This window comes from Poecilia reticulata, chromosome 21, assembly GCF_904066995.2.
Source record: "Poecilia reticulata chromosome 21, P_reticulata-male-v2, whole genome shotgun sequence".
Lineage (NCBI taxonomy): Eukaryota > Metazoa > Chordata > Actinopteri > Cyprinodontiformes > Poeciliidae > Poecilia > Poecilia reticulata.
The window spans coordinates 13,046,492-13,072,768 of record NC_088850.1 but is presented as its reverse complement, the minus strand read 5'-3'; the positions used below and the strand labels follow the sequence as shown (position 1 = coordinate 13,072,768).

The 26,277-nt window shown below is 37.9% G+C and overlaps 2 long non-coding RNA genes across 3 annotated transcripts in view; both read left to right on the top strand.

The window, feature by feature from the left end:
- The window catches only part of LOC103457611 (uncharacterized), a 54,610-nt gene that overhangs the window by 20,421 nt on the left and 7,912 nt on the right, over positions 1-26,277 (top strand). For both annotated transcript variants that reach the window (XR_014085529.1, XR_014085528.1), the window contains exon 3: positions 12,676-12,726. This is a non-coding gene — a long non-coding RNA (uncharacterized LOC103457611). The remainder of the gene's footprint in view (positions 1-12,675; positions 12,727-26,277) is intronic.
- Positions 19,910-22,298, top strand: LOC145549679 (uncharacterized). The gene is made up of 2 exons (XR_014085526.1): positions 19,910-20,422; positions 21,931-22,298. It is a non-coding gene; the product is annotated as an uncharacterized LOC145549679 (long non-coding RNA).

Below are 26,277 nucleotides of genomic sequence, written 5' to 3'. Positions count from 1 at the left end.
TGCACCTGGACTTGTCGGATTGTACCAAGTTGATAGAGGAGGAGGGATACAACAAAAGGAGAATTCCATTTTGTTTCTGAAGCACACAGGTCTGATTTTTTTCCAGGAACAAGAAAAAACTATTTGAGTAATATTTTGTAACTTTCATTCAATATTTCAAAGTTAAATAGTTTATCATACATTTTTCTTTATTTAAGAGGCAACAGTTAGATGGTATCTCCCACCAGCAATGTTGTCACTTCTTTTAATCATTTCTGTTCAATCAATTAATCATGTTTATTTGTATAGCACATTTCAGCAGCAGGGCAGTTCCAAACACTATCATAAAAACAAACTGTTTTTATGATAAAGATCCAACATAAACTGTTGTCTAATGGCAGACACAACACCTGCAGAAAAAGGTTGGCTGATGTATTTGCCAATAGACAATTTAGACTACCTAGACACCAGGGGTCAACATGTATGCAGAGTAGCGACATTGAGATTACAACAAAATATACATTTTAAAAGTTTTGTGCTAACAGTAACATAAGTAATCATGATATTTTTTGCACTTTAAATATTTTTTAAATAAATGCTTTTTATTTTTATATTTGTAATTCTGTATTATTCCATGACTGGTTATCCCTTCTTTCAAATTCAAAAATACTTTATTGATCCTAAAAGGGAAATTAAATAAAAAAAAAAGCTTGGGTCCTCTACCACAAGCCTTGGAGCGTGAGTGGTCTTCACAGTATATTAGCAGTTCCCAAAGGTGTGCTTCTCTGTATCAAGAGGTCTGATGTATCTCCAGGTATTTGTTTGAGTCACTCTTCCAGTTTAGGGGTCATTACCCTGAGGGTTTCAGTGACCACAGGCACTACTGTTGACTTCAACTTCCACATTCTTTGTAACCACCTAAGACCCAAACTCTTGCATGGCATGCATTATTAATTCGTCTGATATTTGGGTTGATTGGGATCTAATGATTGCAAAAACAAAGAATTATCTTTTTACATGATATCTGGACATCATTTTTCTCAGAAAAATACTTATTCATTTTAAATCACCATGTTTAGCACCATGGTAAAGCTATACAGTTACTAACTTTTGTAAACTTACACAACAAAAGAAACACTGGACATCTTGAGTCTAACCTGTAATGTGTTATAATCTTCCACCACCACTAAGTCATAAAATAATGGCCTAACGTGTGGACACCAGACCCCATCAAGAGCAAAATTTAGTATTGTGGACTAGACAGTCCAAAATAAGTCATCCACTTATGTGGACAAATTTTTTCTCAGGTTCTAGGAGGATGATGGTTCTTTTTAGTCTTTGGTATTTCTCTAGTTTTTTTCTGTACCTTCTGTTCATTCAGGATAGCTACATCATAACAACTGCTTTGCTCTGCTGCTCAATGATCACCATGTTCAGTTGGTTTGCTTTTCCTGTTTTGTCTTCCTGTATATGGAAGGCCCACAGAATCTTAGCTTGTTCGTTTTCTACCACCTTGTGTGGCATTTCCCATTTTAAAGAGGTGTGTTCAAGGTTATATTCCCTTCAGATGTTTCTTCACACTATTCTGGGTACTTGGTTGTGGCGTTCCATGTATTCTTATCATGCTACCATCTTGCATCCTGGTGTTAGCTACTAGATTGTCTCAGGGGACTCATTGCATAGCATTCACTGAATATCTTGCTTGGTATTACAAATCTGGGTCGTTATTGCTCTGGTTCTAGGGACCTGCTTATGTGCCATCATGAATACTGCCTCTGTGCTGTGGTTCAGTCTAAGACTTTGTCAAATGGAGCTGTCAGTGCATACCTGTTGATTGTCTGGACCTTGTTTCTGTCATTGGACTTGCCTTACTATTTGTAAGTACAGTGGCTTGCAAAAGTATCCATAGCCCTTGAACTTTTCCATATTTTGTCACAACTGCAAATATATTTTCACAGAATTTTATGGAAAATAAAAGCTAAAAGTCCAGTATTCAGCCCCCGTCCCCTGAATGCAACCAATTGTCTTCAGAAGTTGACTGCTAATGGTAAAAAATTCAACTCCTCTATGACTGCCACAAAAGTTGGCTAAGAGAATATTGGGGAACAAACAGCATGAAGTCCAAGGAACACACCAGACAGGACAGGGATAAAGTTGTGGAGAAGCTTAAAGCAGGCTTAGGCCATTTCACAGAGTACTGTTCCATTAATCATCTGGAAATGGAAAGAGCAAATCACACAGCTGTGAACCTACCAAGAAAAGGTCATCCACCTAAACTTACAGGCTAAGCAAGAAGAGCACTGATCAGAGATACAGCCAAGAGGCTCATGGTGGATCTGGATGAAATGCAGAGATATCCACACCTCAGGTGGGGGAATCTGTCCACAGTATAACTATTAGTCATGCACTGCAAAAATGTGGTTTTATGGAAGAGTGGCAATAGAAAAGCAATGGTATAAAGAAAACTATAAGAAGTCCCTATAACTATGAGAAGTTGCAGTTTGCCAAAAGCTAAATTGGGATACAGCAAAAATGATAAGACAAGACCAAAATGAACTTTTTGGCAAAAATGCAAAGCACTATTTGTGGTGGAGAACAAACACTGCACATCAATCTGAACACACCTTCCCCACTGACAAACATGGTGGTGGCAGCATCTTGCTCTGAGGGTGCTTCTTTTCTTCAGGGACAGGGAAAATTGTTAGAGTTGATTGTAAGATGGACTAAGCCAAATACAGGGTAATCTTGGAAGAAAACCTGAACACACCTGAACCTGATGTCTGCAAAAGACTTGAGGCTGGGGCAGAGGTTCACCTTCCAGAAGGACAACTACCCTAAACATAAAGCCAGATCTACAATGGAATGGTTTAAATAAAAACATATTTATGTTTTAGAATGGCAAAGTCAAAGTCTAGACATAAACTCAGCAGAGATTCTTTGGCAAGATCTGAAAACTGCTGACAAGTCAATTTTATTTGTATAGCATATTTCAGCCACAAGGCCAAAGTGCTTTACATCAAAGAACTAAAAAGTAATAAAAATAACATACATTCACCATAAAAAGAAAAAGAAATTAAATTCAAAGTAAAATCAAAATTAAAATCATATACATAAAATATATTGATACATCTACCAATGATTAAGATTCAGAAACAACTGTAAATTGGTGTGGTTTTAGCCTTGATTTAAAGGAATTCAACTGTGTTGCAGTTTTCTGGAAGTTTATTCAAGATTTGTGGTACATTGAAGCTAAATTCTGCTTCAAAATGCTTGGTTCTGGGGATGCAGAGCAGACCAGAATCAACAAACTGTTAGCAGTGGAATAGTTTGGTGAAAAAATTGCTTTATTATGGTTTATATTTATTTTAATCCATGCACTTATTCCACATATTTATTATTCATAATATTTTAATTAAACAAAATTTGATCAAAATATATATTAATTTCTGTATATTTTTAGGTGCCACATACATTCCAAGGTTGGGTTTAGGCATCCAACTAACCTTTATAAAATATTCAGTCTTATAGCACAGAGTAATCATATTGCCATCTCATCCCCAGTGTAAGAGTTGGCAATTTACACACAATTCATGTGTGTAAACAGCGACACATGAATTAGAAAGACACTGTAGTAATTAGCAGGACCTTCCGGCAGACAACCAATCAGAATGAGAGGTTGTGTGAATATTCATGAGGTCCTGCTATTACACAAACCTGCCATAGGGGGCGCTGTGGTGATACACAGATTATACACAAAATCAGGTTTATGTGTATTAACCGGACATCTCGTTTTTTTGCATTTTTGGGGTTATTAGACCAATAGAAACCTTTCTACGCTTTTAGATTTTTGTCAAAATTAGCAGGACACCGCTCCTGTCCCGTTAATTCAAAATGTCCTGCTAGTGTTGTGTGTATTCTGACGAAATGTCCTGCTAAACCACATTTACCAACGCACACACACACACACACACACACACACACACACACACACACACACACACACACACACACACACACACACACAAAATCCCCCAAAACATAACTACCATTTAACTGACAAAAAGACATGAAACACAAAAAAACACTAATCAGATTTTATTGATAGGTATGTGCGTGATTGGTTGCAGATTTAACACAGCAGCGATACAAGCTGCTGTGAAATGGAGACGAGGTAATTACAGTTAACTTGAGTTCGGCTTCACTCTGTCCACACATGCAGTCCCTGAATATTTCAAAAAGAGGACAGAGAATAATTCATGATGCTGTATTGTGAAATAAGGCAGAATTATTGCGAGAACAAGCTGATTTGGTAACACTGTGAGAGGAATTTTGACACAAGTTAATTTCTCCAGGGGATAATAAATGCTTTATCTCTCCTTAAAGATCAGCAGAAACCTTCTGATGTCAGAGACATCGCTCTTACTAGTTAATGAGGCTGCTTTAGATGTCTTTGAAGATAAGTCACTCTAACACCTTTCCACTATTGATTGTAATCAGGATAAATAATGTGAGAGAGCTAACGGACCGTTTCTCTTGTTGCAAATGTCAAGCGATAAAAACAGATAACCAGCAGATAACCCTCATGCAGAGCAACGCAACCTGCCCGAAAAATATCCACTGCAAATATGAACTTCTCGTTATTCTTATTCACAGCCATAAGCAGGTGTTGTTTGCCACGAGAAATCGAGGCAAACGATGAACATGTGAAACAAGATACTCTATAAAGATAAAGCTGTTTAGTGTTCATGCAAGATGCTGTATGTGTTAAGCAACTACCACAAACCAAGTATTGACTCAAAGTGTTAAGCTGAACATCCCAGTTTGCAGATGCTTGCAAACTGGGAAGAAGACATGTGTGTTCTTTATTAATATATTAACTTGTCTGTACATTTGACCTTTCTCAGTCTCCTTCTAACTGGCAGTGCTGCTGAGCCTGTTTGGGCAAATACATCATCTTTGAATGTGCCATGAGAAAAGCAATTTAGTCACAGAAGATGGTCGCCTAAATTGTGTTACAGACCTTAAACTCCACACAGCCTTTTATGGCGGTTTAGGTTGGTGGGCTCAGGAAAGGAAAATACACCATGAAGACGTCCTCTCTTTATTAAATGTTTTAACGTAAATGACAGAATGAAATAAAACCAGAGGACGTTGATGCATGGCAGCTCGGATTTTCTTCCTTTGAGGCAGTTGCGGGACCGATAAAATATATTTTGTTCCTTTTTCACTTCCTGTTTACAGAAAATGTTTTGTCTGACCATACTTCATTTTGGACAGTGTCAGTTTATCTATATGACAGGTTTTCCTGTCATCAGTGTGTGTTAAAATTGTTTTTTTTATATATATATATATATTGTTGGCTCTAGTGGCCTTTATTTGAAAGTAGTTCAACAGGAAAGAAGGGGAAGACATGCAGCAAATGTCACCAGGCAGAGAATTGAACCTGCAACCACTGGCATGAGGAATAAGGCCTCAATATGTGGGTCATGCTTTGCCCCTGCACCACCACAGCACCCCTAAAATTGTTCTTTAATGCATTTATTTCAGAAGCGCCTTCAGAGAGGCAGCAAAAAACTGCCTCTATGATAGTCCAACATATGTCAGCCAGAGTTTGCGTCTTACTTTCCCACTGCAACTTAATGTTGTTTACCTATTCAGTTTATTTTCCTTTTGAATTGCCTTGTTATTGAAAATGTGCTATACAAATAAAATAGCCTTCCCTTAAAGGATTTTCTTAAAAAAAAAAAAACAAAGGCTATCTGTGTAAATACAGTGAATCTCACTAAACTATCTTTTTGAATTATGAAGGAATAAAAACAAAAACCAGAAATGCAACAGACATGTAAAACTGATTTATGATGTTTATCTTCATGTAGCTTACAGATCACCACATGCTTTATGGAACACATTCAATGTTGTAATAAATATTCTTACATATCTGCCTCCACTCTTTCTGCGCTCACCTTTAAATGATGGCGCTAATCAAAAGCACATCCTTCCTTCAGTCGAGTATTCCCTTCCTTACTCAAGATGGAAACTTTGGAAGGATGAGATTTATAAACCGATGAAAAGATATTTCATGCTGCCGGTGTTTGGAAAAATGAAGAGATTTGTCTTCCGAGCAGGAGAGCCGGACAGTCAGTCTGAAGATGCAAAACATCTCATGCTAACTAGTCAAATCACATTTTTCTGTATTTTCTTTAAACCATCACTGTGCTTGTTTGTGGTTTTTGACTGTTGCCATGGCCAAATTACTAACATTTTCTCCTGAGCCACACTTATTTTTATTTTTATTAAAGTTAAATAATGTTAAAACCATCAGAAAACCAATGTACCTGAAGAACATCATTTAAAGCGATATGGAGTTCTGCAGGTGTGCTCTATGTACTTCAACTAAAGCTGATGGAGGAGGAAAATCCTTACCATTGCTTGGACCATATAACAACATTTAAAAGTATATAAATTTCACATGTTTTTGAACCCAGATAAAGTTAGTGCTGAAAACAGAAGACAAAAGTGTCACTGACCTTTTCTGAGGACTCCAGTTTGATTTGCTGTTGAAGGAAAAGTCATTGTAGTTCTCAATTTAATCTTGGATAGCTTTGAACTTCAGACAAAAACCTCCTGAGGAGTATTTATTATAATTTATTAAATAAAAGCTCCCTTTCATATGGCCACACAAGGCACAGACGAAAACTGCGCAGCTTTTACCTGAGAGTTCAGGTTTCTCCGTTTCTTCTGCCAGACTTTGAAGAATAGAGCTTTTCTCAGTGTGGCTGTAGACACATTGTGTGGTTATCATTTCCCAAGCACAAAAGGCCAGAGGACATTTGGTGTTCAAGCTACACTAGCTCTCATATGTGAGCTGCTGGCCAAACACAAAGCCCTCAGAGGGAAACAGAAGATTTCAGAGCAGAAGATTTCTTTTTTTTTTCTTTTTATTTAGAGACTGCTCGCAAAATAACCCCCTACACAAAGGGACACAAGCCCTCAACGTTCATATAATTAGCTAGCTTTAGAAAACAATTTTTCCGTTGTGCAGCACTTACCTTGTCTAATTTGGCTGAGGAGGAAAATCTGTGCTATTAACAGATGCACATCATTCTTCATGCTTCATTAAGTTAAGTAATTCCTGTGCAGAGGTTACTTAGTCTCCAGCGGGTTGTGGGGAAGAAAAATGACGCACTAACTAGTTCACTTGGCTGTAACAGCAGTCAGGAAAACACAGAGCAGAGTTCCATTTGCCTTTTCAATCCCCAAGTCCGGGTTGTTGCCCTTTCTGCCAGCTGTCAGGATTTAAAGTGGAGACAGTCAGTAATAGTGACAGGCAAGGATGGCGAACAAGCGAACATAAAGAAGCCATATGAATATGTTTGACCTTGTGTGTGACTGATAATTTCCATGTTGAATGAAAAGTACATTTAGCTTCCAGCTACAGAAACATGCTCCTTTTATGCAGCGACCTCTACGATGATCAACGGCCTTGTTAAAACCTTTATAGAAATCCATCGGATATTACGGTAGTTAAATTTCACACCAATAATCATTGAAAAGGTGATTGTTTGCAGTGTGCAAAACCGAGCTCAATTTCACCTCCATAATTCGGTCAGAATAAATGCTTCAGCAGAAACTGGGAAAAATATTGTTGTGGTTGATTTGATTTTAATTGTTTTTTTGTTTTTGAGTTCCTGAACTAAGTTACTTTTATTTACATGGTGTGATTTGTCCATTTTTTTAAACCATACACCTTCATATCACTACTTGTCCTGTTACATATCAGAACAAGTAACAGGAAGCAGCCCTCCATGTAGGATTGAGGTGAAAAGTGAAATTGAAGAAGTTGCTTTCTTATCTTAAACTCATTCAAACCAGGACATTTGGGATTTAAACTCAGGTCTCCTAGGGGAAGTCTTATGCTTTTTTCTCACTTATAATAGATTCCAAAAACCCAACTCAATTATCCCTCATCTTAGAGACATTTAACTCAAAATTGTTCAATCTATGTTAAAAGTTTGTAACATTTGAATACATTTGAACACTTCTTGCCGCTTTACCGTTACTCCATGTGAGAAAAAAAAAGAGCAACGTAACGTATTCGTCAAGAGTCTTCATAGCTGATAATGCCTCTGCCCTCTTCCCACAACATATTTACGCTGTCCTTACAGAACAGGCTGGATGTAATGTACCTTTAAAGCACGGCCCATGGAGAAAAAAGGGTTTGGCTTGGTTTTAAAATTTGAAATGAACTTGAGTTTGCATAAATAAATTTAGCTCATTTGGCAGGCGCACTCATTGTGGTACAAGAGCCAAAATTGTCCGTTTTCCATAATGAACAAAAGCACCGGAGAACTGAGCTCCCTGTCCTCCTTTTGCCAAGACATGTTGGCACATTTGTTGCTTTTCTAATGGGGGTACTTAAATTAAATGCAGAGTCATTTCAGAGAGCTGGAGCTATTAATAGTCTCTGGAGGCTGTTGAAAGAAGAAAAAATGCATAACTTTGATTGCTTTGACAGGAAAGCAATAAATCAAATAAAGTCGTAAAGCCTCTGGCTCTAATTCAGGAGCAAACAAATATATATATATATTTTTTTTTCTGAAATGAATACACTTGTCTAATTTTCTGTACAGGATGTTTTTTTAATTATTTATTTTTTTTACTCTCCTATCCAAATATCAGGCCAATATAATTGCAATATCCAATTGTATTATAACACCAATATGACAAAATCGCTATCTGAACTTAAAATACGTCAAATTAATCAAATAAGTTTAATAGGTATAACAACAAAACTATGTGGCATTGGAAAACAAACAGGGATGTAGAAATGATGGTCAATATTAGTTATATAACGGGTGCTACAAAGATTAAATCATATAACTTAAGTTGTATTAATGAAAGCTGTCAATAAATCTGTCTCACCTCTCATAGGAATAAAACTGAAAACAAAAAAAGGTGATTGCATTGTTCAATTATTGCTGAATAAATTCTCCATTCTTACTTCAAAGAGAGGGAAATGTCTGTGTGCTCACGTCTCCTCCGCTGAAGAGCGCATGTACATTTTAATCAGTTCTGCTGTCTAAAGTTTGCTTTGAGCACTTTATAAACCTAAATGACTGAATGAAGGAAAAGAGAAATATTCATACTGTACTGCTGAACCATCGGTGGAAGTGAGCCCTGAGGACTGCTCTCTAGGTTCTCTGGTTTTCTGGCAGAATCCAAAAGTTTGAAAGTTTGGTTAGTTGGAAATGTTTAAAATTCCCTTTCAATATCATCAAGATTGCAAATGACTGTCTTGGTCAACAGTCTTTTACCCTTAGAAAGTCAAGAACAGTTGTACTTTTGGATGGTGTTGCAATGTATCCTAATCAAAAGGTTTTAATTCAAGGGTATGCAGATTTACGCAACCAGGTTACTGCAACTGTTTTTTTTTTTTAACTTACATTGTATGGAATATATGTGACATTATATTTTGAAATTTAAAAATATCTTCAATTTTAGACAAAAAAAAGGAGATTTTGAAATGGGTTGTTTCAAGTAAGACCTGATTCAAGCACGTTGTTTTTCAAAAGGCAAGGAAAGTTGCTGGGAAAAAAAAAGACAAGATTAAGTTCTATACAGGTCAGGCTACGTATCATACTTGAGAGATGAAGCTAACCTTGTACAATAGAGAATTAGCTCCACTCTGATATGGATGAAGATGGGTGTACAATAAAAGAATGTTAGCTCAAGAGAAACAAATCTTAGAAAATACAGTCAGAATACAGCTGCAATCTAACAAACCCAAATAGAAAAAATTAAATACATTTGTGACATTCCAATTAAATCCCTTTTTAAGGTAATCCAGATCTCCCCAGCTCTGATGTTAAGCCTTCGAGCTACCCGAGGTAACAAATAGAAACCTAGTTAATTCAAATTGAGCTGAACCGATAATGTGACCTTACATATAGAGATAACTTTCCCATCACTCAAGCAGCATGACTTCAAGTGAGGAATACATTGGTGGGCAATGTTGGCTGAAGTAATATAATGTGATATAATTTCCAGATAGAAAAGAGCATCACCAGAATATTAACATTTTACATAAAAGGATGTTTGCACCACAGTGCTAACTTTCAAATTAACCATTAAGTAGGCCAACTTCAGAGCCGGCTGCCTAAGTTTTCCTTTAGCTGAATAAAACATAACTTTTGGTCTAATTACACTAATAACACTGTGTCATGTAATGTTGAGCAATCAGAGTGATGCAATCCGAGGGAAATCACGGATATTGTGGCTCATCAGGTCTGCACTAAGAGTGAAATTACAGAGATGTTGGGAAAGTCCAAGACAGGTTGTTTTTGTGATATGATCGCATATAACCACACATTTTGGAGACATGATTGGGGTCTATATAAACAGAAAGTGTAATCAAGGCAAGGTTTACAAGTTTAAGTTATTACTGAAGCCTTCTTTAAATCCACAGCCAAGATTATTATCATTGCTTCGACCTCCAGTACCAATACCGCTATTGGCATTGGTTCCCTATAGGTGAGGCTGTAGGCAGTTTAAAGGAGTAAAGAATTGGCAAATCAGGATTCATCAGTGCTTTGAATAAAATGTTTTTTTTTTACTTTGCTTTGTCGATTTCCGTGGTAGGGGCTACAGCAGTGCCCTTTAAGTGACATCTTCTCGCAAAAACGACTTTGGTTTGATGGGACTTTGTGGCGTTTGACTGTTGTCACTGTGCATGCATTGAAGTTTTTTGTTTTTTTTTCCTGTTTGCTCTGCTTTCCTCCCAGAGTGAAAAACAAACACAATATGTTTATTGGCATCTCTAAGTTGCCCTTGGGTTTGAATGATGGTGTGTGGCTGTTTGCACTTCGATTCTCTGTTACCCTGTAATAAGCTGGCAACCTGTCCTTGGTCCTGCAAGGATTTAGCAGGTGTACGTTTGTACCTGCCTAGGCAACAATGCTGGGTTTTGCTGATGATTAATGTCATGTTTGATGATGTGTCTAGTGGAATATTGACAATAAAAGTGAAACAAAGGTGGTAAGAAAGATGGTGTGTGTTTTTCACTAATACAAACTGAATATTACGTTAAGATCGATGAAACAACCACATTTAAAGACACATTGTACTCTACAAGAACCGACAGGAAAAGGATCTCATATGACCTGGAAATCAACAAGTATTATCTTAACTCATTTACACGTAAGAATAACTACACTTACATTTTCTTAAAAAACTAAGAAAACGGTGTTGTGGATTCATTTTGAGTTCCAGTACCTACTTAAGACAAAGAAAGGATAGTAAAATAAATGCAAAAGCAAGGTTCTGTCTTCATGACTGGCCTTGATCCATCAGATTTGGAGGAGGTAGATCTTATTTAAATTTACCCGATAAGAGAAAACACAGCTTAGTTTCACTGTGTTTTTATATAAAATGAATGAAAAAATGACTTTCTTTTGTCGTATCCCATTTGCAATGTTTTTGTGTGCGATGTCCATGTGCAACCTGTGGCTATACAAACTTTAAGAAAAACTTATTAGTGTAATTTATTAATGTGAAGGCAATTTTTTTCTCCAACCCAACAAATCTTTCATAGATTTGTCGTGAATTTGACTAGGAGTGAAAATGCATCAGGATTCTAAGAATACAATTACACGGAGTGATAAATTATGTAAGCAGTTTATTAGTTGAAACATAATAGGGTCAGCAAGTGAAAACCAAGAATTAGGTTAGAGGTCAAAACTGATAGACAAAACCTTAATTCTGCGATGTACAGTTGTTCTTGTGCTGTACTTTCTATCTGTGTGTAGGCTTTACTGATACTTTGGTTTGGATAATTCCAGGGTTTTATTAACCACTTGGCTGCTACCTCAACAAAAAAAGAATAAAGACACTGGCTGTCCATCATTTTACTAAAACAGGCTCGTAATTAAGAAGAACTCATCTGTTCATTATTCACTTGTCAAAACAGAAGAAAGGAGGCTAGCCTGAAGTCACTGATACAATTTCTTACATAATATTTCAAGTTTTTGCCCTGCAGATTTCAGTAACCTCGCTCGATTTTTAAGACGAAATATGGGCCGAACAAAAAACAAAAAAAATACAAACCTAACAGATAAAGTCCAGGCAGTTTATTCGAAAGAACATGCACTCTGTCCAACTGATGAATTACAAAGTCTTATTTTCTACATCCATCCCCGCAACATCAGCAGCAAATGGAGATTTATCACTCCATAATCCCCATTGTGGAGATGGGGACTCAATTCAACCCTGCTGCTGATTTAACGGTTTGTCCACAAAGCTTTAACTCGCAGAAACAGCCGGGTTTTATTTCAGAGAAAAAGAATGACGTCTAATTCCCTTCAATTGCCCGGTGGGGACGACCTTAAGCTGCTTTGAAAGGACACCATCCTAAAGAGCCTCTTTGCTGAGGCTTATTTTCTGGTTTTGATCTATCTTGTGGTCACAGAGGTCCTCTATGACGGATTTTGCACATTGTTTGAGTTGACTGACCAAGCGCTCTGCCCTCTGTGTATTATATCGCGCAGCTCTCAATGTGAAGAGGAAGTCGTTTTTCTGTTTGACTTCTCTGAAATAAAGTTATATAAATTCCCATTTTGGCATATTTATTTCTCTGAGGTAAAAACAAACTAAAATGCTAAGCCAGGCTTTCTCCTCTCTCTCTCTCTCTCCTCTCTATAGCGCAGCAAGGAACAAGTTTTCCTCTCCCTAAGCAGCAGTGGTGGCAACAAGGTCTGTATGTCTTCCACGTGAATTGGAGCTGTGCTTCTCGTAGGGAACTCGAGCTTCCTCAATCCAGAACTACATCAAGATTTCTACACTGCCAGCAGACTTTATGTAGGCAAAAAAAAGGGCAACGGTTTTCCTGCAATACAATAGATGTCCCCTCACTTTACTTTAAATAAGTACTGCGGATTACCAGTGTGGTTAGATTCATGCCTTTAATAGTCAGTCTACACACTTTTGACATTTATATCTAATGTTCTCCCCAAGCTAATTCGGTCAATTCGGTCAACAAGTTTGTGTTTAATGCGCTTGCTTCATATATTTTTTGTTTAGATCGTTTCACTTGTTTTTATTACTTTTGCAAACCATGGTTGTATTTTATTTAATAATTGCAGTACCTGTTTTATATGTTGTTATTTTGCTTCAGTTCAGCCCAGTTTCCACTGCGTGGGGCCAAATCTTTGACATAGTAAATATTTTCTTGTTGTTTTTTGACCACATAATGCATCTACTCTCAAAGCTTGGTAACAGTTCCTGCTAACTAACTTTCTTTACCTCACATGTATTTACCTTTAATTGCTGTAAGCCCTTCATGCAAAAATAAAAATGCAAGCAACAATATTAGAGAAAAGTAGGTTAGCTTGAGGCTGCTCAAGTTATAAATTTCAGACTTATGCTTACAACCTGATTTCAAGCTGGAGTAACGTTCTAAAAGACTTATTTTTGGGGTCAGCTAAATATAGCAGATTATGCAGCATGCTCCTGACATTTGTCCTTTGCAAGGAAACATCTTGACAGAGATTTGGGGTATATCTACTTAAGTAGATTCTGTATCAGTGGCACATATGTGAAGTACATAGCATCTTCCTTGTCCAAGTGTCAGGACAATTGACATTTTCAGAAATGTGGCTAAAATGAATATCAGTTTATGGGTCATATTTTATTGGATGCATAAACTGATAATGCTTGAACATTATTCACTCAGAACAGAGCATGTATATGCAGTACACCATTAATACGGAAGCAAATGCATAGCAGTGTGCAACAGGGATTTAAATATAATGCATGTTTCTTCAAATCACAGAACATGGGAGAAACTACAGTTAGCTCTACCTCTGCAGGCCCATGTTGCATTATTCAATATAGTGGAAATTAACAATTTTGCATGAATTGATTATTCTTCATTGAACTGCAATCGATAGTCCATTTTCCTCTGTAAGCTAACATTATTTAACAAAAAAGTGAAAATTTTAAAAGAATAAAAAATAAACAAAGTAAGATAACGTTATGTATGTAGTTTATTTTCACACTTTAAAGTAATGTTTCTTTTCATTTTCAGTTTATATAGTCACAGCAGTACATAATTTAAAAGATTTTTAAAAAAATCTGATTTTTATGCATCCCCAGCAGCCTCTTTATGAAGCTTCTCCATTTTGATACAGAGGACAATTTTCACACTCTCAGCCATGATTTACTCCAAAAAATCTGGCTCATTTTCAACACTGAAGCAAATAAATTGCATTATATTTGTTTTTACAGCTCTGCTGGAGCTAATAAAAAAAAAAAAACAACCTCCCCCTTTCCTCCCCTGCAATTTAATTAAAGTATGTTCTGGACTTGTCAAGACTAATACTTCAAGTCTCTCATGGTGGCCTTAGTAATATTTAATCCCTGCTGTCTTTTCAAAACAAACACTGGAGATCTGACAGCCAGAGGTTCAGTAGGTTAAATGCTAATCGCTTTAGACTGCGACAGACTATGAATGGAAGATACCTCACAGGAGATTCAGCTTCTGTCATCCAGCACATTACTCGTTACTATTGTTTCATCCAATCCATTATTAGAAGCAGCATGTTGCTCTGGCAGAAGTGGACGGCACTTTCAAACTGCGTAATAATCAGAAGTGGTGCGAGTGAGCTTCCGTTTCTGAAGCACCTTCCATAATCAGCCATCATCTCCTGGAAGGAGAAAGGTGTGACCTCTTACTATCCCCAACTTCAAACTCTTTGCTTGATCACAAAAAGAGCACGCCGCAACAATCAGTGTCTGACGTGCCCACCTATTCCATCCTGGATTTATTTATATCCCCCCGCCCCCACCATGACAATGATTATGCATGGCCTAGAGGTAGACACGCTCTTATGATGAAAGTTGATGAGGTTTGTTATTTTACGTTGAGATGTGAAGCTTCCCGCCTGCAGGACCCGATCAAAGCCAAGGCCTGTAAGACCAATTAGAGTATCCAGTAAAAACACTGAGCGGAGATCAAAGAGGAAGCTTCCTTACACGACAGCCAAAGGGATAAAAAAATAAAATAACAGGATCCCATTAAGAGTATGAGCACATCCACTAAGAGATCCATTATTTGTATTGCTAGATGCTCCTGGTTAGGGGCAGGACTGCATTTTCCTTATGTTTTTTTTTTTTTTTTCTACAAAAATGTAAAATGGCTTTTTATTGTTAATATTTCTATACAATACGTTGTTGCACAGGGATAGGGAGCAACACACCCATCGCTGACAGCACTCTCTTTAAAAGATCCTGCAGATCCAGCCAAACAACTGTGCTATTGTTATTACACCACATTTAGTCCAGGCACACATCCGTTGATGGATAGAAAAAGGTTGTTGTACTGTGGGAGAGCACAATGGCGGATGAGACCAAAACACACACACACAAAAAAAGAGCAGAATGGATTAGGGTGAGATGTTCTGCCTTGAAGCAAACAAAACACACCAGTCAATTACATCAGGTGGGAACAAAAGAGAAATGGAAAAATGATCATATGGGACTCATTTTGTTCAGACCTTTTTGGCTTCTTCCCTCCCCCCATTTGTATGGAGTATAGAAGTTATGATACAGCACAGCGACTCTAAATTTGGAAAGGATTCTCTTTAGTTTGACAGTTAAGACCCAAATTATTCAGACCTCTGGTGGAATTAGATCGAGCAAGCTGGTTTCTGATTGAAAATGGCACAAGCAACTCCAAAAACACAAGACAATGTGCATGTCGTAAATTACTTGTCCATTTTCTTTTTTGTACATTTGAATAAAAAAAAAAAAATCAATGCCCAAAATTATTTGTCCCTTCTCAGTAATCAGTGGAAAAAGGTGTTGTTGGTTATTACACTAACCAAATTGTTCTGAAAAATGATGATAAGCTTTTCACAAGTCTTCACTGTTATCTTCGGTCCTCCCTAACCTTAAACAATGGGATTATGAATTTTTGACCTGAGTCAAAAGGTATTTATTTTTATTCATAAAAAAATTTTATGTTTGATGTGTGGCGACTTCCACTTATTTCAATCCTGTTTGGTGTGGCAAAGTTGTATGGAAAAAAATAAACATGGCAGTTAGAAAATAAGACACACAGATGGTAATTACTATAATAGCTGCGTCTCTCTCTGATGCAGCTCAGTGATGCTTTAAAACTAACATCTGGCTCCATCTTTAAGTTGTACACATGAGTGACAGAAAGAGAAAGTAAGACAGCCAAGACAGAGTATTTACAGAAATTGAGTACGGGTCAAAATCTACAATAAAAAAGTTCAAGTACAGAATTAACCGACCTCAGCAGAAAGCATTTGTCCTTCATCAGGGGCCTCATTTAAAAGAAAATTGACACAGCTAGAAGATTTTACCTATGGGAGACTCAAAGAAGGAAATTTAAACTTATTGGGCCTGACCTGATGTATTCTTTCACTATAAGGTGTGTTTTTATAAATCTGGATTTTTGACTTTGGGGCATATGTACAGTTTTAATGTAGATCCAACACAATGTTTTCTAAATGAGAACCCTGGTGTGTAATGTAGGAGGATACAGGGACTGCTGCAGAAACACAAGCACTGGATAAACAGATGCATTTGTTTTAGAAGAAAACGTTATGTTGTTATGTAGCCAAAATTAAAATGCACATTGTAATTCAGGTTTCCCTGGTGCAGTTCTGTTTATTCTGAAAAGAAAAAAAAAAGTTTTTATGAGTGAACTATTCTGTTATGTTGACATAACAATTGTATTTTTATGGTGATTTCTCTTTGAACTCAAAAGTTAGATTCTCAACATACAACAAGAACGCCCCTTGAGATCCAAACTCCTGCTGGCAAAGTTGGAACTCTGAGTGTTTTTCTTATTACCACCCCGACCAAACTTTCCTTAGCAGTAAGCAGTTAAAAACAAGTTAAAATGAAAAGACACCAATAGTGCCAGGAGAAGCTACATCTGGTGTGAAAGTCATATGCTGAAACAACGTTACCTTTGCATTTATTCTTTCAAAAGCCATGATTTAAGTCTCTTGTAGGAAAACATTGAGGTGCATCACAAGATAAGAGTAAGACCAGATTCTTGGCTTCTTGTCTATTCTGCTATCCGCTCAATCACAAAGCCTGCGTGACGTAAGGTTTGTCATCTATACCCACCCACTACAGTCCTCTGAGAATCTAAGGGGACGTCTGCTTTCAACCCAGATTGCAGCACATTATCGCCCCCCTAAGTGGCTGTGATTGTGGTGGGGTTATCAGGCTGAGCCATAACGTAACAATAAGGGAACTGTGTAAGCTCTAACAATCACTGACACAAAGGGGCGTGTCAGGGTAAGGTGCAGGCTGTATGCCTTTCTTCCCTGGAAGAAAATGACAGCATCGTGAAGATTTTTGTTTTCCTTTTCAGAAGGCTTTCTGTTCTAAAATTACAAATTTTTCAATTGCTTATGCAGAGAAGATTGAAGGTTTGCTCGCTTAAGAAGGCTAAAATAATCATCTCTGTATCATGTCTGTTTTGTTGGGGGAGTACTTAAGACATAAAATGGGAAACAATTTCACTAATCTTCAAATTGCAGCTACAAGTTTAAAGTAAACCCTTTTGCTACACTCGTGTAGATTATACAGTCACAGCTCTGAGGCATAATTTGTCATTTTTTTTTGTATACGGAGCGCAAACCAGATCCCTTTTTATTCAAACCTCTAATTAACTGAGCCGAATTACAAAGAATCACTTTTTTTTTTTTTTTTGATGAGCGCTTTGGTACTGAACAGATTAATTACTTCAGTGCCCTATATACATTCAGTGCTACATTTTTAGAGTATGTGCACTGTGACTCAACTTGTCTACCATTTAACGCCTTCATTTCAGTGTTTCCTCCTTCCATTGTTTCAAAATTAAACGCAAGACAGAAATATTTAGCAGCTCCAGTGAAACCAAAAATAGGCTCTGTGTATGTGACATCAAACAGTGAGTGAGAGTCTGCTTCAAATAATGGCCACTCCGTGCGAAGAGCTCTGGCAGAGCCCTCGACACGTCCAGACTGCTAGCACATCAACTGGCATGAAACGCGTCCGCCACACTTAACGCACCGCAGCCGCCGCAGTCAGGCCACTGCCAATCAGCCTGAGAGGTCAGAGGAGCCCATGAAATGTGAACCTGCTCAAGTTTCACCCATAGACAGTAATTAATAATGAGCTCCCAAAGGAAATGCATTCCTCAATCAGTTTGTGATGGACTCGTCGTCAAATGGCTGTGACCAATCATCCAAGGAGCATAATTACCATCGAGGGAAAACAAGCACTCGTTTTGCTCGGAACAGAACAGAAACTCCTGGAATTCAAAAGAGAAGCATCTGTTAGATCTGAAGTTTACACATTATTCTGTGTCTCATGATCTGAGAGGAGTCAGATTGTTTAAAGGTGGAGAGATTAATTAGGCCTTCAGGTAGCACTGACCAAGGGCGTAGGAACAAGTTTATCATTGGGGGGGGGGGACACATATCGGAAACCTGAAAGATCCGTAAATAGTTTGAGCAAAAATGTCAAACCATGGTGTCATCAACGTGTTACTCTAATCTGACCCCTTGTAACGAGTAATCTAACGTGTTACTATTTACAATCCAATAATCAGATTAAAATGACCCAAGTTAAGCATTTGTGATTATTTTTAGAAAACACATATTGTTGCTTTCTTCTTTTTCCTTGGGGAGATACGTTTCATATGTAACACCAGTGACACAAACATAAACGATGAAGGGAAAAGAGATGCACATTTTCTAGCTGATGGATGAATTTTTCATTGAGTGATCAAATTACTCTTTCAAAGTAACTATGTCATCCAAGGCAATAAACTAACTACGCTATATATGTGTGTAGACCTGTCACAATAACAAATTTTGATTTTTGATAAACAATATTATTGTTGTTTTTAGACCATTTTTAAGTAATAAATGTTAATGGGAAAATTATAATGCAAGAACACAATCTGAAAGATCAGTAAACGTAAAATTATAATGAACATTTAACACTGCAACTGGAAGGCATTTCAAATATCCAAAATAAATAAACAAAACGACAAATAAAATGAATTTTGAAGTCTTTGTAAATAAAATTGTCCTTCAAAAAAGGTTTAGCTGAGACCAAAGCACCAACCTGAAAGCTTTTATCAGTTTTTTTGTAGAAAGAAAGAGAAATAAAAAGAGAAGTGATAAATCATGCCAATGGAAATTATTGAACTTGTTTTAATTAATCATGAGCACGGAGCTCGGTTCATTGTGCGCGTGGAAGCGGACACGCAGTGCGGATCACGCGCGCCGCTCTCCCAGGCGGCTCCAATGTAAACCTTAACTATAAACCTTGGGGCTGGTACAGTTTATAATCAGTTAACTCACATTGTGATTAACATTAGCGTTGCTACCTGTAACTATCCTGGCTCCCTGACTGGGCTGAAAGTTTTGGCGGGTCTGAATCGCTGCCAACAAAAAACCCCGCTTCATCTCCAAGACGACGAACAAAATGTGGCCAGTTTTTGGTTTTTCCTTGCTCTTTTTTTTCCTTCCTTCTCACTTTGTCGCTCCACTCCATTTCAAAAGAGCAGTGCCACGAAGTTTTTATGTGTTTTGAACAATAACAATTTTTGTTGCTAAGAAATGAGTATGTTTACTGGTAACCAAGTGCCACTACGTTTTTATGTTTTTTGAACAATAACAATTTTTGTTGCAAATCTGTTGCTAAGAGATGGTTGTGTTTACTGGTAACCAAGTGCCACGAAGTTTTTATGTTTTTTGAACAATAACAACTTTTGTTGCAAATCTGTTGCTAAGAGATGGTTGTGTTTACTTGTAACCACGAGCCACGAAGTGAACTTCAGATTCTTCCTTTTGCGAAATTTGCCAACGGTAAATGTCTTGTATCTAATCAGGTAAGCGTTATTTCGAAAGAGCTTTTGTTTTATAAACTACTTGTTATTAATTTGGTTTTAAGATAAGCGGGTTTTTTCTGGTAACGAACTGTCACGAAGTCTAAATCGAGATTTTTACTTTTGAGTTGAATGTGTTAAATACATTTATGAACAATTACAAAAAAAACTATTCTGCAAAATTCACCAATTGCACAATTCTTGTTAGTGTAAAATAAGTGGTATTTCAAAAGAGCGGGAGAAACATTATATTTTTTTAATCAATAAGAATTTTTGTTGCTACGCTTTTAATCTGTTGCTTAGAGATGATCGCGTTTTCTGGTAACCTAGGTCCACAAAGTTCCATAAAGTAAACGTCTGAGCGAGAGCAGAAGAAATCCTATGTTTTTTGAACAATAACAATTTTTGTTGCTTATCTGTTGCTAAGAGATGGTTGTGTTTACTTGTAACCACGAGCCACGAAGTGAACTTCAGATTCTTACTTTTGCGAAATGTGCAAACGGTAAATGTCTTGTATCTAATCAGGTAAGCGTTATTTCGAAAGAGCTTTTGTTTTATAAACTACTTGTTATTAATTTGGTTTTAAGAGATAAGCGGGTTTTTTCTGGTAACGAACTGCCACGAAGTATAAATCGAGATTTTTACTTTTGTGTTGAATGTGTTAAATACATTTATGGAAAATTACAACAACAAAAAAAAAACTATTCTGCAAAATTCACCAACTGCACAATTCTTGTTAGTGTAAAATAAGTGGTATTTCAAAAGAGCGGGAGAAACATTATATTTTTTTATCAATAAGATTTTTTGTTGCTACGCTTTTAACCTGTTGCTTAGAGATGATCGCGTTTTCTGGTAACCAAGGTCCACAAAGTTCCATAAAGTAAACGTCTGAGCGAGAGCAGAAGAAATCCTATGTTTTTTGAACAATAACAATTTTTGTTGCTAATCTGTTGCTAAGAGATGAGTGTGTTTACTGGTAACTAAGTGCCACGAAGTGAACTTCAGATTCTTACTTTTGCAAGAGTAAAAATCAAAAAGCAGAGCACAAACATTTCTAATGTAACTATTGCCTACATTAAAAGTAGGCTTTTTCCTAAAATAAGCTTTTTAGCTACTTTGTTTATTTATTAACCATGTTTAGCACACTGAATGGAGGAAGTCAATGTAAGACAACATGCTAGTTATATCCCACATACCACTGGCTGCATTTAGGCTAATATTACCATTATTCGATATTGATATTGCATAATGTTTTGTGATACCAAGTATAGGCTACAGAACAAAGAGAAATATTTACAGAAAGAGATGTTCAAGCAGAATCATTGCAAAGGCAGAAATGAGAAAAAAAAACACCATTTATCTTAAACTCCTAGAACTGGCTTTAATTCTTGAGTTAAAGGAATTCTATTAAAAAACAGAAACACCTGCTTTTAAAGCAGACTTAAAATGTTCCTTTCTGTGAGCACCCTATGTATCATCTGATATTGTTTGGACAGGTTCAGATCTGATATCACTTGCCTTGTTAAATTTCCTGTTCCTAAGTTCTCTGACGAGGCCAAGAAATTTGATGAGTCAGATTTCTAATTTTTTAAATGTTATCAGAAAGGTAGAAAGTTTGCATATTATTTTCCTTACACTTTACAGTTATGCAGCACTTTGTGTTGATCTGAAGTAATCATCTTTGTTGTAAAATATCTTGGAATTTGTGGCTGCAGCATTGCAAATGCTAGAAATAGTTATGGAATGTAAGCACTTCTGCACATCATGGTGCTTGTTAGAGAGCCCTAAATATTGTATGTTTATGTTATTTCCCTCAGTTACTCAACATATACTGTTACAGAAACTCACAGTTTCAGTGTTGGGGTCACATTGTATTTGGGAAACGTTTGATAGTTGTGCACATAAGAAAAAAAGTAATGTAGTTTACTGCTAGGTGAAACGCTAGTTAAAATCAAACCTACTTGGAGATACTCAGACAATGTGTATATATATTTATTCATATTTATATAAATTCCCTTCTCACGCTTCCGCAGGTGGACTCTTTCATCCTCTGAGCTCGGGTCCTCTACCAGAGGCCTGGGAGCTTGAGGGTTCTGCGCAGTATCTTGGCTGTGCCTAGAACCTGACATTTCCGGACTGAGATGTCTGATGCTGTTCCTGGGATCTGTTTTAGCCACTGCTCCAGTTTGGGGGTGACTGCCCCGAGGGCCCCGATGACCACAGGCACTACCACAGGTCCCTGCGCTCCTCGGCCCTGTAGACGCAGGGTGAATCCTAGCAACCTGCGGCCTCTTTGCCGGGAGCACCGGATGCCACCTGATGGTGTAGACCCGCCGATTTCTGCCAGGATCAGTTTGGTAAATGCCAGGTCGCTGACAAATAAAACTTTCGTCATTAGGGATTTCTTTTCCTCTTATTGATTGGATGTTTTATTAACAGAATCATGGACAAGTGGTTTGGTGACTCCAGCATTTTTAATGAACTTGTACTGCGGAACTGCGGCTATTTTAATGCTCCAAGGATGTCGGGGTCCGGTGGAGGTATAGTGACTGTTTTTAAAAGCAGTTTTACTTGTAAACAGTTGCCTCTGGCCTCGTTTAGTAGCTTTGAGATCAGCCTATTTGAACTCGGCAGCTCTCACACTGTGCTGTGTGCGGCGGTCTATCGGCCACCGAAGTACAACAAAAACTTTATAAATGACTTTTCTGATTTCCTGGCTGATATTATGCCAAGGTATGACCGAGTTCTCATTGTTGGTGATTTTAATATTCATGTCTGTCGTCCTACTTCACCTATGGCTCAGTCATTTCTTAATGTTACCGATTCTTTTAATTTTGTGCAGTCTGACTGGTGCTATCCATGAGCATGGTCACAGTCTTGATCTGGTTTTATCTTATGGTCTACCAGTTTGTAATTTAGTGATTGGTGACTCATTATTTTCAGACCATATGCCTGTTTTATTTGAGATAACGCTGTCCTGTGCTAAAGCTAAAGCATGCGCTGCAGCTCGGTTCTATCGTGTTCTTAACCCTTCTACTGCTGGTCAGTTTTCTTCTGTTTTTAATCAATTTATTGGTGTATAAAGTGCTTCATAAATAAAGTTGGTATGGGATGGTATGGTACTGTGGTCTTCACCTTCCAGGCCTTTTCCAGTTCCTCTCTGAGGCCCTGGTATTTCTCCAGTTTCTCGTGCTCCTTTTTCCTGATGTTGTAGTCACTTGGTATTGCTACATCCACCACAACGGCTTTCCTCTGTTGTTTATCCACCACCACAATGTCCGGTTGGTTCGTCATTACCATTTTGTCTGTCTGGATCTGGAAGTCCCACAGGATCTTAGCTCAGTTATTCTCCACCACCTTTGGGGGTGTTCCCCACTTTGATCTTCCAGTCCATATTCTGCAGATGTTCCTGTACACTATGCCCGCTACTTGGTTATGTGTTCCATGTACGCTTTCCCTGCCAGCATCTTGCATCCTGCTGTTATGTGCTGGACTGTCTCAGGGGCCTCCTTGCACAACCTTCACCTTGGGTCTTGTCTGGTGTGGTAGATCTGAGCCTCTATTGCTCTGGTGTTTAGGGCCTGTTCCTGTGCAGCCAGGATGAGAGCCTCTGTGCTGTCATTGAGTCCAGCTTTTTCCAGCCATTGGTAGGATTTCCTGATATCAGCCACTTCAGTTATTTGTCAGTTGTGCATCCCATGTAGGGGCTTGTCCTCCCACCTCATACTCTGTTCCCCATTGTCTGAGACATTTATTGAGCACATCGTCTGTTGAGACCTTGTCCTGGGTGTATTTATGGATCTTGGATGTTTCATCCTGGACAGTGGCTCTCATACTCACTAGTCCTATGCCTCTTTCCTTGTGGCTAGTCTCAGGGTGCTGGATTTGGGGTGGGACCCTCCATGCATGGTTAGTAGCTTCAGAGTCTTAACATCCGTGGCGTTCATCTCCTCCTTTGGCCAGCTAATTATTTATTTATGTATTTATTTTTATTTCTAACAGACAGAGAAGACAATCAAGAAAGAAAAAAAATAAATAGAATGAAACTGACTACAGAAATAAGAGGTAAAACAAATTATTATGCCCAGGGGACGAGCAAATTTTATATTTTCTGTTTGAAAAGGAGCAGGTAGAAGATGTAATATCTTATAATGTCCTGCCCCTTTCATACTTATCAATTTATAATCAATTAACTGTCAAAACATAAACGAGACAACTTGTTTCCATTTTACATGACATTTAAAGATGTCCCATTATTTAAAGTATTTATAATCAATAGTATTTATAGACTTTAAAACAGTCATCTTATAGAACATATTTTGCAATAAGCTCCCTTTTAATCAGTTTTTTAAGCTGGTTTATATTTCTACTTTTTTGAGCTCATCATTCAATCCATTCTATACATTTACTCCACGCACCAATAAACAAAAACTCTGCATGGTTGTTCTAATACATTGTTTTTTAAAATGTCCATCACCTCTTAAATTATAACTTCCCTCTCTGTCACAAAATATTTTCCGTATATTAGGTGGAAGTTGCTGATTTCTGACCTTAAACATGAATTGTACAGTTTTGAATTGTACAACCCCACCCTAAAATCCCTAAAGTAAATTGTGGCACTGGGCTTTAACATAAAACAAAAAGTAATCCGAACAGTTGATGAGTAACAAAAATATAATTTATTTTACTAGTCTGCTAAAACAAGTACAGGACAAAAAAAAACACAGGGGAGCTTTAAGCTTCAGAGTCTCCAAGGCCAAAATAATAAACAAAACACCCCCTTACAACTATAAAATAAAACAGCCACTTTCTAAAGAGAACTAAAAGAAAATACAAAACCTAAACTCCCTTACCAACACAAAAACAGGAGAAAACAAGTTACAACAAAAATGGCAGAGAACCCCTACCAGCTTCCACCTTCTTGGATAATTTACAGAGTTGCTCACAGCAAACTTAAGTCGGTTCACACACACACACACACGCACGCACGCACGCACACACACACGCACGCACGCACACACACACACACACACACACACACACACACACACACACACACACACACACACACAGCTCTCAAGCAGAGTCACAGCTCATGGCCCAGGTCAAACAAAAGGAGAGAGATCTGGCATCTCCAGCTTGCTGCTTGTATATGGCGGCTGACGAGTCCCAACACACTTCACCTGCAGCAATCAGGCAGAGCTGAAACAAAAAACACAGAGCTCTCTCAAAAAAGAGAGCCTCTAGAGGTCAGGGACCGTAACACTGCAGGGTCCCTGATTACTGGTAAGGCGTAGCTGTTGATCGCACAAATCTTATTCTTGCCATTGAGCTGGCTTCTCAGGACTTGCCTTATTCGTTGGAGGTATGTGGCTGTGACTCCTTTCCTTGTGACCTCATTGAGGTTGCCATTTGATTGTGGTATTCCCAGGTACTTGTAACTGTCCTCAATGTCTGCTGTTGTTCCTTCTGGGAGTGAGACCCCTTCTGTGTGGACGACCTTCCCTCCATTCGACCACACTTCTCTAGTCCGAATGACATCCCAATGTCAGTGCTGTAGATCCTGGTGGTGTGTATTAGTGAGTCGATGTCTCGCTCGCTCTTGGCGTACAGCTTAATGTCATCCATGTAGAGGAGGGTTAGGGTAACATTAATGGTGGCCCCATTCTTGAGTCGGTATCCGTAGCCAGTCTTGTTGGTGATTTGGCTGAGGGGGTTCAGATGCAGAACAGCAGTGGACACTTGTGCAAGTGGTTTGTAGTTTGCATTATATATAAATAAAAAAATTAAATAAAAAAACAAAACTGCAACTGCAAACCAATTGTGCAAGTGGTTTGCAGTATATATTTTAAAAAATTAAATAAATAAATAAATAAATAAAAAACTGCCCTGCGACAGACTGGCGACCTGTCCAGGGTGTACCCCGCCTCTCGCCCAAACGTTAGCTGGAGATGGGCACCAGCACCCCTCCCAACCCCACGAATGTGACTCTCTTCAATATTGGGGGGGACATGTCTCCCCTGTCCCCCCCGCTTCCTACGCCTATGGCACTGACTATAGTTTTTTGGAAGAAAACAACCCTAACTTAATGTTTGCATATATGCAGCTCTGGAAAGAATTCAGAGACCACTGCACTGAACCCCATTGAAAACCTTATGGTTATTCCACCAAATATTGATTTCTGAACTCTTCCTGAGTTAAAACATTAGTATTGTTGTTTTTCAATGAATGTGAACTTGTTTCCTTGTCATTGTTCAAGGTCTGAAAGCGCTGCGTCTTTTTTATTTTGACCATTTCTCATTTCCTGCAAGTAAATTCTAAATTTTTGCTTGTAATTTTGGAGACATGTCAGTAGTTCATAGAATTAAAAAACAATGTTT